Source organism: Prenolepis imparis, unplaced genomic scaffold (genome assembly GCF_030444845.1).
Source record: "Prenolepis imparis isolate NDT839.2.m4 unplaced genomic scaffold, iyPreImpa1.0 SCAF_11, whole genome shotgun sequence".
NCBI lineage: Eukaryota > Metazoa > Arthropoda > Insecta > Hymenoptera > Formicidae > Prenolepis > Prenolepis imparis.
Window position 1 is genome coordinate 10,562,234 of NW_028141169.1, and position 10,809 is coordinate 10,573,042.

The 10,809-nt window shown below is 42.5% G+C and overlaps 1 protein-coding gene across 1 annotated transcript in view; it reads right to left on the bottom strand.

The window, feature by feature from the left end:
* Positions 1–9,796, bottom strand: part of LOC145943124 (uncharacterized) — a 134,798-nt gene extending 125,002 nt beyond the window's left edge. The window contains exons 1-2 of the mRNA XM_083050528.1: positions 9,552–9,796; positions 9,375–9,416 (exon numbers count right to left, since the gene is read on the bottom strand). The gene's annotated coding sequence lies outside the window, so the exon portion shown is untranslated. The remainder of the gene's footprint in view (positions 1–9,374; positions 9,417–9,551) is intronic.
* Positions 9,797–10,809: the final 1,013 nt, after the last annotated feature.

Consider the following 10,809-nt stretch of genomic DNA (forward strand, 5'->3'; position numbering starts at 1 on the left):
TAACGCGCGGGAGCGACGGCCGACTGGAACGTCGCGCTCCGATGGCCACCAAGTCGAGGAACTCGAAGGAAAAGCGACAAAAGAGGAAGAGCGAAAGTTCATAAAACGACACGTTCCGTTCTCTCTGTCGGTGCATAATTTTTCGACACATTGCATTGCGACAATCTCTTTAGAACAGGTGCTGGGCATCAAGCATTTTTGCTCCCATTATATTTTAAAAGGTTTCTGAATGGAAGAGCTCTTTATAGTATTTCATTTCAGGCATTTTTAACATTTAAACGTTTGAATACCTGTTCATTGACAGAAGGTATGATTCGGGAAATTTCTTGATTTCTGAGACGACAGTAAAAACAAATCTAGATAACTAAACTATTGGTACAAACAAGCTCCAAAGTAAAAGCAATTAACGATACTTATACATGTACACGTAAGTGCACCGGTATTATCACCGATGGTGTTAATTTACGGTGGCGGGATGCATCTTTAGCGCGCGAGCGTCGGCGTGAAGGTGAAGGCTGACTGACTTTACAAGAGAGAATGAGCCTCGGTTGCGAGCAGAGCCTCACGTTGCGTTTATGAGCGACGCGTGATCGGCCAAGAAATTAATTTCGCAGACAAGCCGCGCTTCATTGCCGCCTCGTTGCCGGCGGACGAGGAGCAACGCGTGATGCACTACCTCTCTCTTCTCGGACATGCTGAAGATCCCTGCGCGCGCGACGACATTTTTCCTCGATTAATCGCTAAATTGACGTCGGACGGGCGGCGCGGGGAACGTGACGAGTCCAATTATCATTGTCAGAGTTAACGCGCGGGTTTACGCCCCCTCTTACCGCCGCGAGCGCATCACGCTCCCGTAATTTGCCATAGAGGTGGAGGATTTTTACGCACAGCTGCCAGCCACGGCGGTTAAACGCGCCTTAATGGGATGATTTTCCAGTCAGCTTTTCGCGCGACGCGTCGCAGAGAGAAAGAGAGAGACGCGCCCGCTCGTTAAGCGGTCGTGCGTGCATGAAGACAAAAAATCCGCGAGGATGATGCCGAACCCGAGCGGGTCTACGCGAGAGAGTGAGAAAAGAGAGAAAAATAATAGTGTGTATATGTGCGTGAGAAAGGGAGAGAGAGGGGTGTTTTCGCCGCGTAGCGCGAGATTGAAATTAAAATCGATTAGCCTCGGGCGAATAATCGTTAATCCGTCAAGTTCTTTCCGTCGCGCGAGAGGGGAAGGCCGCCGCCACATTGTCGGCGGTATCCAATTAAATGGTCGTCGTGACGCGGATCGATGAAAAATCTTATCGAGAGGGCGAGAGTGCGCGCCTCTCGGAGCGATCGATATTATATCCCTTTACTTATGCTCGCGCGAGTAGCACATCCTGGCAGCATGCGTTATCCGCGTCGTATTTCGAGAGGAAACGCACTCGAGTAGATTAATTGGAAAAATAATAGACTTATTCAAACACATTTACATATGTGAAAATTATTATTAATTAATTCATTTATTTAAAATACTTTTGAAAATTATTCTTGTCGAAAATAATTGTATCTTAAATAGATTTTTATTATGTATGTGTATGCACATATTTTAGCATTTATTTAAAAGTTATCTTTCAATGAACCAAAATGCTAATTTGAAGAGTACTATGATCGCTGAAACATTATCGATACTCTCATCTTGAATATCTCTAATGCACTTTATTCTAACGTTAAGCATCAATGCCTCGATATAACGACTCCGTGTCCGACTTGCGCGCGATTTCTTTCTCTATTACGACAATATAGACGCGGAGATGATCGTTCTACACGGGGTCTCTCCGCATTACTTTGATGCGCTTCCTCAAACGACCGCGATACGGAAACGTGAGAAACGTGCGCTAATAAGACACCCGACGTCGTTTATCTCAGCGCCGTAAAGTAATCTGTATTATATTAACGAGATAAATAATCGTCGCCGTGCGCGCTGCAGCAGCAGCAGCAGCTCATCTCGCCGGTTTCCTCACGAAGAAGTAAACGCGCCTAAGGTATACGGGGACCGGAGACCGGTCGGACGAAGCTGGAACGAGGAGAATCACGCGCGGAATCCCATGAGAGGGACTATAACGACGTCCGATGACTCTCGATATCCCCGTTAAAACGGCTCCTACGAAGTTATCGAAGCCGGTTTATACGTCCGAATCGAACTTTTGCAATGGTACCCCGCAGCATAATCGTTATGTAGAGAGACATAGCGCCGGTTTAACCAGTCCCGATACCATCTTTCCCAGGCTAAATATACCATCGCGCCGGCTAAATCCGTATCGTGCCTATATCGAAGGGGGAAAAGAAAATCGGTAGGGATAAATTGTATATCGAATACGCGTTCGTTCTGCTCAAACGACTCCTCCTCGCCGAATGATTATCTGTGACATCAGAGCGAGATGAGATTTTTTTTATCCGACAGATTTAAAAGGTGACGTTCCAGAGTCTCGATAGCGTATTTTGGACACTTATATTTCTTAGATCTAAAATTATTTTTAAAAATAAATATATATATAATGTATAAATTTTTAAAAATATAACATCTATAAATAAGATGTATAATCTATTGCAGGTCATTCAGCTATGAAAACTCAAAGCACTGTTCCTCAAAGGACACCACAGCAAAGACAGCGTGCATGTTTATATTCATGCTGATCGTGATTATTTCGATGGGCGCTGATTATTCCGTTCCATCGATTCAGGCTCGTAATAATGAACGAAGTCAAGGTAGTCCATGTATGGACACTAATGTCCCATATACTTTACACGCGACCAGGCATTCCGACGACGACGAAGAAAAGAGAATCGAGATTTGTGTCAGAGTGTCTGGAGGAGTTTAGCGATCGATGAAGTGAACCGCGAGAGAGTAAGTACATGGGATAGTTACCGGGCGCATCGATCTGATAAACGGGTGCGGAATTCTTCATATCGCCCCGCAAAAGCGCCGGGGATTAACGGTTCGCCCGCCGCTAAACACGAGAAGTCAATTATTTTACTCCAACATTATCGCGGTCTGCTATCGGCCGGGAATTATAATCGGTCTATCCGCGGCACCGAGAGATATACGTATATATATACATATATATATGCTCTTCCTCAGGTTGTCTTTGCGCGTGGGAATATCGCGTGCGTTCGCCGCGCTGAGAAACGGCCGCGCGCAATTATTCGACGCGAATAAATTCGCGCGCGATTCCGCCGAGACGATCGATTCGAGTCTTTACCGTACGCGGCTTTTGCGCCTCCGACACACAGTGACGCGAAGCTCATCTTAGCCGGCCCGTTAGATATTATGAGTATATATCCCCGGCGCGGGATACAACGAGGACACGAGGGAGAAAGGAGAGAGTGGGAAAGATGCCGTCGGGTTCGTGCCGTTATATCAAATCCAGGTCGTTATATACGTGTTTCTAAAACGCTTCGCACATTGGGAGCGCACTTTGAATTGCACTTAGAAGCGCGCGTCTCGTCACGTTCATCCAGGAGATGCAAAGTAGCCTTTAAATCTGCACTTGCTGAATTATGTATCATCAAAATCGCATACGAGGATATTTTTCTTATTTATTTCACACTTATTTTTTCCCCTGATATTTTTCTCGCCTATACGCTTCTTTAAAGAGAGGACAGGGGGGTTTATTAAATATACAAATTTCGATGTAATTTCTTGGCATCGCAGAAAAATTTGTGTCCTATGCACAATTAATCAGTTTCAAGGAAAATTAATTCCGGCTCATTAAAATTCAAATAATTTTTTTTTTATATAAAAAGGGAAGTTCAGTGATCCTCCCCTGCGATATCAAAATTCTGCCGCGTAACGATGGATCCACAAAGACCGGAAAACGCGGTGCCACCTCGTTAATTGCGAGACGAGAACAATCGCGCAATTGGACCTCGATGACTAATCACGGTGAATTATGGCGGGTGCCGCAGGAAGGAATATATGAATCGTCATCTCGTCTCTCTAGGCGTCATCTCAGTTCGTTAACCAGACGTATAAATATATATATAAAAAGGAACGAACGACGTTGTACGGGGAGAGAGATCGACGGCGATAAGTGTACATCGGCCGGTCGGTGAACACTTATACCGGAGAGTAAACAAAGGCGAGTTCTCTCGCCCGGGTGACAATGAACCTGGAAGCCCTTAGGTTACATTAACAGACTCTCCAGACGCGTCGAAGACGTCTTCTCGGACGAACGTGATCTCGTAATTATGCGGATCCCGTAGACGAACTGTCTCTCCCATCGCGCTTTTCCCTCCTCGCGCGTACGCGTCTCTATTTTCCTTCCATCGGACGTGCGCGCGTTATGCATCGGCGAACGGAAATTACACAAGCGCATTTTTTTCCTCCCTTCCTTTTTTTTCCCCTCGAGTATATAATACTCGATTTCCTCGTCCTTTAAGAATTTTCTTTCAGAATAAGTAAACGTCCGCATATAACGTGAAGAGGCATACAATATCGACAATGCGCGACTGTATTTGAGAGATAATCACACTTCCGTTTCTTTTTTTTTTTTCATATTCGGTAAAGAAGAGATAAATGGAAAGGAAAAAAAATTAATTAAAAAATAAGTCGCGGATATAAGTAATGGAATTGTATTTTTCAATCGAACCGTATTACGCGAAAGTGACGGTTCTTATCAAGCAATCTTATCGAGATATACTCGCGAAAACACATCCGACATAGGCGGCTCTCGAGTTATCGATTCAATACGCTTTCTATTTCAGAAACGAGGCGTGAAGGAGAGGGGGGGGGTAGGGGGTTTCCTGACCGATACATTCTCCCCTTTGCTCAACCATTGTGTATCGCCCGCGCGTATCTCGATACGCAGTTATCATTCATCGGTGGCTAACAGTACCTCCGGGAACTGTGCATCGCACACGGGGATACATCGATGCTTCTCCCCGAAGACGCACAACTTATACATATATATCAGCCTGCGTCTCTTCTCGATCCTATCGCGATCGTACTCTGCGAGTGGAGTACCTACTGATATTTTACTGTCAACCGATGCTTCCGAACTGTTGTCCCGGGATCAGATTGCTCGCCGACTACCGGGAAATCACGAATGATACAAAAGATATATCGATACCTCTTGGTCCTATTTCCCAGACATCTTCTCCCGAATAATGTTCTAATCCTGCCATGCTGATTTCGTTACAATCAAATCGATAAATGGTCTCGCAAAAACAGCTGATTGCCAGAAAAATCAGGATCTTAAATTTTGCACGGATTTTTCTTTAAACATATGTTTGTTTAAATATCTTTTCTTTAAATATTTCTAAAATATGCACTATTACCTTGGTCACAAATACGCGTATTGCCTCAGTCACGCGTGTCAATGTATAATGATGTTAATGGACGTTCAAGCGTGAAACGTGCCTCATTTCGAGCGGAATATAATTAACTAAAGAGTATTGCGTTCATAGTCTTAGTCTTGGTCGAGCACGTTCGCGGCTGTATAAACAAGCGCGCTTTCTGGAATGACCACTGATGAAAAAAGCATAAGCGCGAGTATAACTTGCTACTTGCATACTTCATTTCGCTACTGGCTGCGTGAAAAGCTAACCAACTCTGTCGCGTTCCGCGTTGCTCGACAATGTCGTCTAATTCTCTACGAGCTCTCGTTTTCGGTTTCGCCGAAGACTCATCCGAAGAGGGAAGAAGAGCTCTTCGCTTCCACACGTCATCATCCGCGAAAGGATGTCAATGCCCCGTCGTATATATATATTCAGGGATCCACCTAGTGGACGACCTCGTCGTCATCGTCGTGTTTGCCCTGCGCACACTTTACAAGGAGAGACACGATACAGTAAAACGGTTTTCTCGCGGTAATCGGTGATTGCCCGAAACGAGAGGTCGATGGCCGGGTGCTTCCGTTCCGCTTCGGGCGCTCAAGTCACTTGGACGAGAGATGAGCCACTCGCACTGCGGCGATACCGAATGAAATTTCAAGCAGCGATCGATCAGGAACGCGTCGCGATTCTTGGACTCTCGGTCTTTCGCGGATCTCTCTCTCTCAGTCGGCGACCTCGACCGGGTCGATTCGCCTTGGGTGTCAATCCGAATCTCGCGGGAGCGTCACGGCATTGAGCGCGATCCTTTATACGCGTGGATACTAGTGTCCACGGGTAGAGGTTCGTTCCGGAGGAGCCGCGAGGAAAAAAGCGCGCGCCTTCCGAGAAGCGCAGTTCCTCCGAGAGAGGAGCCGGCATTCATCGACGACACCGGTTCCCGGAGTCTTTCACTCGGTCGTCGACGCCTGCCCGACGAGGCAGGCGTTTTTTCGGGAAATCGGATTTGCGCAGCGGCGTTTCTTGCCGCTCCCGCGGCCATCACGGTCCATTGTTCGAGGGCGAAAGAAAACGCTCGTTAAAGATGCGCCCCGGCCTTCGCCGGGGACGACGCGACTGCGACGCGACGAGGAGCGAGCAAGAAGACACGGCTCTTCGAACGAGAGAGGCGGCTTAATAGCGCTGCCAATTGCATTCGCGGATAACTTACGACTGGTTTATCGTCGTCGAAGAAACCAATTGTGCAAATGGCTTAATCGCCACGGAGAGTCAGAAATCGCGACTCTTCACGAGGTTGTTCTACAGTAGCTAATGTTAAAATACACGGAGGAAATTATAGTAAAAATTATGGGTTTTTCAATATTATTATAAATATTATAATTTTGTGGATTACGGTGTCAATTACGGAACACATACTAACATAATAGAAGAAGTCAATATCACAATATCTTTCCTCAATAATTTTATAAAGAATTATGATAATTATTTAAATATTTGATGCACACAAATATACACACACATAATCGTTATTAAATTTACAATTTTCAAAATAATAATTAGTTTAATGAATTTAATAATTGTTATGAAAGGGAATATATTTTTCATATAATTTGTAATGTAAAATTTTCTTCGTGTATAACGTAGATATCTTCAACTTATATCTTAATATTTCTTGCATAATTTCCTACATAAATGGACACATTGTCTGTGTGAATTTATATTGAATAAGTAAAATTTCAAGTTGTAGTTTAATCTTTTAGAAATATATATGTATATTACTTTTCTATAAAGAGCTGTGTCGCAATTTCTACGGAAAATTTAAATCTTTAACTTTAAATCAATTACTGGCGAATGAATTCTTTAATCGTGTTTCTTTTATATATGCGATTTGCTTCATTTAAACAAACTTTATTTCGATATTTTCAATAAGGATGCTGTTAAAATATTTCTCTATTTTTAACTTTACCATTATTTCCTATAACCACTCTATTTATTTAAATATTGTCTGTTGATGTCGGATAATTCTAATTTTTGTAAAGGAAGGGAATTTTTTTCCTTTTATATATAAATAAATAAATCTTTTTCCAACGTAAAATCAAATATTGATACAACATTTTAATTTGTGTGAAACAACTCCAAGCTACGTTTGCAGTTTCTCGACCTTATAACATCCGCGTCTATAACGAGCAGTAAAGAGATGATTACGATGACTCGAGGAAGCGTTTCGATGCCTAATGATTTTATACGGCAGCGAGTTTTCGCATGCGCTCCCTTCCTCCTCTCCCCCACAGTTTCGAAGTAATCGGCCGATACGAAAATCGAATAATCGTCCCGTCATAATGTAACGTCAGTACCGATTATTGGCTACGCATCTCGCGCGGATCCTCCCCCTCTCTCTTCCCGATCGGCGATCGAATTACTCGGTAAAAATTGCCGACGTAATTGGTTCTGGACGATCGACGATCGTAATTACCGGTAACCGGATGATTGAGGTAAGAGGCGAGGTCTTGGCAGGTCGTAAAGAGCAGTTTACGTGCCGAGAACGCGACGTGTTGTACACGCACTTGAGCGTCGCAGGCGAGAGATCATGTCTGATAACGTCTTGATAATGGGGGAGAAGGTGAAGATCAACGACTCTCCTTCGGTACCGAAACGGCCGCGAGCATATAAACACGACTATCGATCTAGATAAACAGCACATCGCGACTCTCATTTCAATTCGCGATTAGCCTAGACTCGTTCGATAAAGCGTGTCATCTATCGAAAGCAGATGGGATTATTATATCCCCCGACCATTTGACAGCTCCAACTGACTGCGCTGTCAACGTCATATCGATCGAAGTGCTCTATATCCTATACCGAAAGTAGTACGCAGAGTTGTAATATATCCAGGATCATTTCTCATCAATGTGCTCGCGTATTAACATCGTCTCGATACACCAGAGGATCTCCATCCGAGCGATTTTAACCGACACCGATCTCGTTCCAGAGGCTCGCGGACGCATGTCGAGCGACGAGGAAAATAACATGAAACCGCGGAGTGTTTTACGCGGATAATCATCGTGAGAATGGCCGTGGTCCAGCGGCCAGCTGTGGATCCTTTTACAAGAAGATTGCGTTCATGAGGTTTTTAAAGCGAGTTAATGACATTCGCACGATTCGTTAATCTATGTCGAGTCGCGAGAGTCATCGGGAGTATAATGATCCCTCGATGATTTCCTTCAAAAGACGTGTAGAACAGTGAACGATTATCACGAGACGCGACAGGCCTTGTATCGGCCGATTGATGATCCTACATGAACTCTCGATTATTATCAAACAGACACGTTCGCGAAGCTACGGATTTGTGACGCGGCATAACTATATAATCTTCCGTGTGTAAAGTACCGTCTTTGATTGATTCGAGCCGCCGCAAGTCTCTGAAACTGCCCGATCAAACGATATAATCATTGTTATCCCGCGAAAAAGTTAAAAAATGATTTTTGCTCTGTTCTTTTTCGAGGTTCTTTTTGTAGGTGTGGGTATAGATAAATACGCACATATATAACGCGAGAAGAGAATACTTCTGCGCTTAACGCTTTGCAATAACGCGCGAGCGATTTCGACGACTCCACAAAATCATTACAGGGAGACGGACTTTATCTTTACGGCTCAATCTTTCCCGCAGAATCGCCGAGTCGAGGGTGGCCGCCGATAACAGATAACGGGTCGGGGCACCGCGGCGTGCTAGCTCGAGTGTTTGCTTATCGGTACGTCGTAAGCGGAAGAAGACGTCTCATCCGTTACAGTTCGAGCGTTAGTACAATACCATTCGACCTCGAAGTCGAAGTTGCGACTTGGCGCAAAGAAAACGTCGGACATAAAAGATTGCGGTAAAAATTACAATATTTTGTAATTGTAGATTGTATCAACTTATTTTAAAATAATAATATGTGTATGAAGCGTATAATTTCGTGGAAACTCATAAATAATTAAGAGTTCAATAGTAGAACTATTGAAAATAAAACCAGAACTCTTAACTATCTATAAATTTCCACGAAATGTTGTAAAATGAACAATTTCTCACTCACCAATACGGGCAATAGCGGAGTTGTAGTACACAGCACGTTGATCTGAAAACAAAATATTCAAATTATTTATACATATTATATATATGTGGGGGGCGGAAGGGAGGGGATGTTTTGAAAGTCTGGAAACAGTCAAATACGTCAATGCAATTTAGAAAAAAATATTTTTATTTTGCATACCTCACAGTTGTCCCGCTGTTGCCCGATGCCTCCCCGGGCCTCCTCCTCCTCTCTTGGTCCATGGTATAGCACTCGCGGAAACACGAATAATTACGATCGCCCGACACGCGAAACTTTACACGGCACTCCCGACGCGACGCGTGAGACACACGCGTATTTCGCGCATTGCACTTGCAATGAGAAAAAACGATGCGAAAACTACAATCGCGCGAAGCAACGTCCGTTCGGCATTCGAGAATTTCGCAGTCAACTCGCGCTTATCAGCAATGCTATCTGTAACAAATAAAATACATACATATATTAGAATAATCTTATTATTTCGCATTATAACATACACAATATGAATATGTAAGCTAGAATTAACGATAGATATATCCACGGATCGCAACACATTCGCGCGCGCGAAAACAGATTAAGTTGGGTTATGTTGGCAAGAGAGTTATGTTTTGCATCCAATTTTTCGCGAAATATGCGTTTCGAACAATTACGACTACATATTAACGTTGAAATTATGATATGCGATTGATAAATATTACAATACAAAGGTTAGAAATCGTTTCTAACGATTATGCTTACTAATTAATCACAGCGGGACGCAGCTCCAACTGCCTGATACTCGCGGCGTTTCGGTAATGGCCGCTATTCTACAAACATCGGCAACTTCATTCTAATAGCGCGCGCGCGCGCGCGCGATACTATATACATGACTTAATATTAATAATTAATTAAAACTCGAAAAAGATTCGTTCGAAAAGATATAGCTTTAGAAAGAAAAAATATTGATCAAGAATAAGGTATTATAACGTATTATTTATAACATAATTTTATAACTTTTACCATATTATTATTTTAAAATTTAATTAGCAAATTAACGCTTTAATAATATTTTTTTAAATGAACTGATTAAAGTGTTAATTTAGTAATTAAATTTTAAAATAATATGTAAAAATTAAAATAATGTTTTAAATAAAATATGTTATAATACTTTAAACTCGATTAATATTTTTGACAGTTATCAGCTGATTTCTGTCGAAAAATATTAACCGAGAATAAGGTATCATAACATATTATTTACAACATATTACTATTTTAATATTTTTATTAACATATTATTATTTTAAAATTTAATTAACGCTTTAATCAGCTGATTTCTGTGAAAAAAAATATTATTCGAGTTATATTATTTTTTTTCAAATATTCTTTTTAATATAAAATCAAAGAATGGCGCGCGCATTTGTTGTTCTAGTAATAAGAAATA